Source organism: Meriones unguiculatus, chromosome 3 (assembly GCF_030254825.1).
Source record: "Meriones unguiculatus strain TT.TT164.6M chromosome 3, Bangor_MerUng_6.1, whole genome shotgun sequence".
NCBI lineage: Eukaryota > Metazoa > Chordata > Mammalia > Rodentia > Muridae > Meriones > Meriones unguiculatus.
In genome coordinates this window covers 95,197,729-95,203,758 of record NC_083351.1, presented here as the reverse complement: position 1 = coordinate 95,203,758, position 6,030 = coordinate 95,197,729, and positions in this window count along the sequence as shown.

The following is a 6,030-nucleotide window of genomic DNA, read 5'->3' as shown; positions in this document are numbered from 1 at the left end:
TTCCTGCAAACACACCTATCATTTCTCATAGAGCTTCCTGGACCTAGTGGGAGCCAAGGCAGCCAACGATACAGCAGGTATATATATATATACATATATATATATATATATATATATATATATATATTATGGAGCTAGATATTTTCCAAAGCTATGTGAATGTAGGAGGAAGTGAGTTGCAAAATAGAAATAGCAAACTTTATTCTGCATAGGTGGGCTTGAAGAGGCAATTCCCAGCTCCATTTACTGCATCCGGTCCAGGAGTGGGCATGGCCTCACATAAAGGGAAGGCTGTGCAGTGGACCGTTGCAGACCTTTCAGAAGCAAGAACCTTAGCTTGTTCTAGAGGGAACACTGCCAAAGACCTAAACCAGGACCCATGATCTTCCGCCAACTGTGACTCTATGCACAACCTCACCAGGCCTCCCTCCTACACAATGAGACATTCTCATTTCTCTCCTGAGAAGTCGCCTTAGGCATGCAGAGACACATTTATGTCTTCTCAGAATTAAGCTAGAAATGATATGACCAAAACTGCTACCCCAGGGAGGAGATGTTAATAAAGACGGTGGTGATGGTGGCCTCTGTTGTTGCACTAGTGGAGCCAGCAGCTGAGATGGTTCTCATGGAAGCCCACGTGAGGAAAATTCCATCACAGTGCACCAGCTACCTCTAGTTCATGGTTGCTAGGGCTTGCTGGGAAGGTGGTCTGAGGAGACACAGCTGGAAGGGCGTGTGAGGTCACTTGCCCCAGTCAAGGACACCTGGGGTTCTGATGGCATTCAGAATTTCTTCTTGATTCTGTGTGCTAGGGATGATGCACTGTGCAGACAGGTATAATGTCTAAAATCACAAGAAATTCACATTTTCACAGAGCCAGGCCTCACCAAGCTGACAACTCAGCATGTATCAGGAACTGTGGTAAGTGGTGGCTGTGGCATAGCAAATGCAAAGGAATGTCTCTCAGGTAGACTGTGCCGTCTCACTTACTTGGAAAGCACAGGCTGCTAAATTAAAGCTTCACATCGGATTTTATATAAACCTTTAGTAAAGGTGTCAATTTCCCTATCGACCAACTCAAACCTTTAAAACTCTTCCTGTTGTATATGGTGCTGGAAATTTTGATAAATGAGTCCTCCTATTCGACCGTGTGCTGGTGTTGGGAATTCATCATTTCAATTCATCATGTGTCTCTTTGGTGTCAAAGCTGACTTGTTCTTTGCCATGGATCATTTTTCCTCTGTGCTAGTAGGAACAGTTTGTAGGCATCAGAGTGCTGAGGCTGGTTCAGTCCTAAGTGCAAGAAAAAACCTATGGGTGTCTGTTGCCCCTCACACAAGGCTAACAAAGCAGCCTGGACCAGCAAAGCCTTCTGCTGCACACAGCCATACTTCCACTGGCAACAAGATGTTGGCCTAGAACGGTCAGCCTTGAAGTTTCTCCGGTGTGCTCTCTCCCACCCACCTAGCTTCCCCGAACCCTGAGAAAGCTAGTTTCTCCCTGCCCTAGTTCCTGCCAGTTCCTTGAGGTAGACAGCAGGATGAGTAGCATTGGATGCTGGGTGACATGCTGCAGTCAGACCAAAAGGACCAAGGAAGCAAAGCATGCAGCACTGGTAGTTCCTGCTGTGCAAGTGTGTGTCAGGCCAGCTAGGACACAGTTCTGCTGGAGTGGGGTTGTTGCGTTCAAGTCAGTAAGACGCTATTGGAGAATGCTGAACGGGGATGTTACACTTCCTCAGCTACATAAAACTGTCTTACAGCCTAGACACTGCCTTACCAAGACACAGATGCTTAAGCCTGTGCATCCTATGACAACCAGCCATAGGTGTGACAAGGAGGGGTAGAGGCAGGACTGGGTCCAGTGTGAGATGCTGGGAGACAATCACTGTCCACAGAGACCCATGATCATTTAGCAACCTGTGAGTACAGATGTGTTCTGTCAGGGATTCCCAGGGATGAAACTGCGCTCTCCCACTCTATTCCAACATGCAGTGGGTGTCAGTGCTCAGGCTTCTGCTCTGATAATAAGCTCAGGTACTCCCACAGGGGACTGAAAGTAACGGTGTTTGTGCCTTTCCTCCCTGGAAGCCCCTTCTGCAGAAAACCACTCCTCTGTCCTTGGATGACCACAATGCATTACAGCAGAGTTCTCATGTCTCTACATGTCTGGGTCCTGGCTTCTGCCCTAGACGGAGGCTGTAGTATTTTTTTCTTGATAAATATACTTTATTTTGATTTTCTGGTTACCTAATTTGATTCATGTTTATTAAAGTCAGCAACAGTTCTGATAAAAACTGCAGATCCAAGATGGCTAACACTTGCTGCTCACTCTTCCACCCAGCCCCTCCTCTATTGGTTCTAAAACTAAGGGACTGGACAGACTGTCTCAAGAGATTCTGTGCTGAAGGAAGAATGTGCAGTGGCCGGCCCCGGGCCAAATGCCCATGCTGACTCTCTCAGACCCATCTGTCTACTCCTGCCCTTCCCCAGGAGCTCCCTTTTTGTGAGTGAGTAAGGAGAATGATGACTCAGGCAGATTATGGGTCTGTCCAGGGAAGAGTCAGCATGAACCCCAAATCATCTCTGCTGCTAACTAGTGAGGCCAGGACTAGGGAGAAGCTTATTGTGGGTCCTGGGCCTTCAAGGCAGATCCCTCTCAGAAAGCCACAGATAGTGGTCTGGTGGAGTCCCGTCTGCATCCTGGTTGAGGTTAGAGCTAGAGTGGGCAAGCCTGCCCAGCAGAACTGCACCTCCTGGGAATCAATCCATCTTTCATAGCTAGGCACCTCCCTCCCTATTAGCTTCCAGAAATATTGGCCCTTCATTTTCCTGCTCCTTAAGCTGCTGATTCATGGCTGTCCTTACCATACTGTCACCAGCCAAATCCTTCAGGGTTCAGATATGGGAGGGTGTCTGGGCAGCCTGACACTCTCCCTGTAGCTTCAACTATTATTCTGCAGTTTAGCTCCAGGGCAGTCATGTCTATGTGAAGCTAATGAAACAAACTCCTGACAGAGACCGATGTCTGTAATTACCTAGTTAGTGCTGCAGAATGCCTAGAGTGCTCTGGGAAGGAGGCTGTGGAGAGAACTGGCTGCTCTCTCTGGTCCTCTGGGCACCATGAGCTACCAGCACATGAATGTGGGACTGGGCACAGAAGGTGCTGGGGTACATGGTGAGTCCGTGGGAGCTGCAGCCTTCAGAGCTGCTGCTGCTAGTAAGGGGACCTGACTGCAGGCTCCTGAAGGGCACTGCGTGGGCGAGCTGCGTAGTTTCTCTCCTGGTTAGAACGCCCACAGCAAGGTGCCTTAGACGGAAGTGTACTGTACTGCAGGTGCGCAGGCTGGGAGTCCAAGATGAAGCTATGGAAGGGTTAACTCCTTCTGACCCTGAATGGGAACCTGGTACAGCCTCTGTCCTGGGCTCATGGATACTGCTTCTTACTTCTGCACACCATATTCCTTCTGTGCTCCTTTGTATGTGTCCAAGTTTCCCTATTTCAAGACAACAGCATATGGGGTTAGGAACCATCTTGACTAACTGGATTCATATGGATCCTGGTTCCAAAAAATGACACCTTCGGAAGTGCTGGCTATTAGGGCTTCAACATACGAATTTTTCAAGGGGCAAATGTTGTGGCCCTCACAGTATCACCTCTACATCTTTGATGGAGACTCAGAAGATTCTTTATCTTTTTGTTTGTTTTTTGAGACAGGGTTTCTCTGTGTAGCCCTAGCTGTCCTGAACTCACTTTGTAGACTAGGCTAGCCCGGAACTCACAGAGATCCACCTGTCTCTGCCTTCCTGAGTGCTGGGATTACAGGCATGCACCACTCTGCCTGGTTCAGAAGATTCATGGTTGGTCTAAACTGTTCAAAAACATGGCTGACAGCAGCTTTGTTAAACAGATAAGCTATGGTATCTGGTATTTCTATAATATTGACATTTATCCTCCCACCAAAAATGAATACACCATAAAGTACATAATAATCCAACCATTCTGTATTTATTTCAGTGTTGGTATGTACCCTACTCAGTTTCTAATCTGGACTCTTACACACACACACATACATACACACACACATGCATGATCATACACACATACACACAATTTAAATTATTTGATTTTTTTATATATTATATTTTGATTATATTCTTTTCCTTCTGCCAAGTCATCTTAGATTCTACTTACCTCCCTACCAACCTAACTTCATGTCAGATTTTATGATTTTAATACACAAAGACCCCAAAGACTGTTTGTAAACACTTTAAGCAAAGTAGCCAGGTACATAGTTAACACAAAAATTGGTAGCCTGCCTATCTATGTACAAAAGACAAACATACTTAGAAACTACCTTTCACAGTAGCCTCAAAAACATCATTGAATAACTCCAATCAAGCAAGTGAAAGACTCATATAATAAAAACTTCAAAACACTGAAGAAAAACAGAAGATACAAGCAGAGTAAAAAATATCCCATACTTATGCATCAGTAAGATTAATATTGTGAAAATGGTCATTCTGCCAAGAGCAACCTACACAATTCTCATCAAAATTTTGACACACTTTTTCACAGAAATTCAAGTAAAATCTTAAATTTCATATGAAACATAAAAACCCAGGAGAACTCAAACAATCCTGAATAATGTCTGAGCTGCTGGGAGTATTACCATGTCAGATTTCAAGTTGTACTATGGAGTTAGAGTAATAAAAACAGCATGGAGCTGGCATTTTAAAAAGAGTTGTCAATTAATGGAATCAAATTGAAAACCCACACATGGGCCACACACCTATGGATATCAGATTTTTTTTTTTTTTAGAGAAAAGCAAAAAGTGCACAATGGAGAAAAGACAGCATGGTCCTAGGCCCCTACACAGAAGCAGCTCACAGGCAGCTAAGGCCTCATGTGGGTTCCCTAGTAAGGGGACAAGGGGCTGTCTCTGACATGGACTCTGTTGCCTGCTTTTGATCATTCCCCTCTGGCAGGGCTGCCTTGCCAGGCCACAGGAGAAGAACATAGACTCAGTCCTGATGCAACTTGATGAGCTGGGGTAGGTGGGAGGGTGGGGGCTCCGACTTTCTGAGGAATAGGGGAGGGGAGATGGCAGAAAAGGTAGGGAGGGTGGGACAAGAAGAAGGGGAGGAAGGGGGCTATGATCCAGATGTAAAGTGAATAGATCAATTCTTTACTAATTTAAATAAAAAGTGTTCAACAAGTCAAGCACTGTGGCACACAACTTTAATCCCAGCACTCATGTAGGCAGAGACAGGAAGTTCTCTGTGAGTTCAAGGCCAGCCTGGTCTACAAAGCGAGTCCAGGACAGCCAAGGCTATACAGAGAAACCCTGTCTTCAAAAAAACCCAGAAACCAAACCAGACCGACCGTTAATAACAAACAAACAGAACCCAGAAGTGTTCATTCAACAAGCTTGGCCATCAGGGGAATGAAAATTAAATCACACGGAGATTTCAGCATACCCCAGTTAGAATGGCCAAGATTTAAAAAAAACAAAACAGTTTATGGTGAAAAGATGGGGTAAGGGGAACACTGCTCATTTCTGGCGGACATGCTACCTGGTACAGACACTATGGACTCCAGTCTCAACGGCCAGCACTCTATGTTTCCATGAACTGCTGGGGACACAGAACACTGCTGGGTCCAGTTCATCTGAGGAGAACTGTCTTCTTTCTGATTGTCACAGTGGTACATCCAACACGTACAATCACCATCATGCACGATCAAGTGTTATCTGGAGGGCAGGTGTCCAGTGTTCCTCAGATTACACCATTCCCCTGTCAAAGACCAGAGCTCCCTTACCAGACCACAGCTTGCCATGTTAGAACATTCCGCAGACTTAGCAAACATCTAACTTAAATAAATGAGTTCACTTGGGAAGCCAAGCAAAGAAGGCTGCACAAGAGTCAGGGTCACTTAATTGACTCAACTTTTCAATCTCATTCAGAGATGTCAAAACTCAACTGTGCTATTTTAACTGTGGGATGTGAGAGACATGGGTTGTGTGTGAG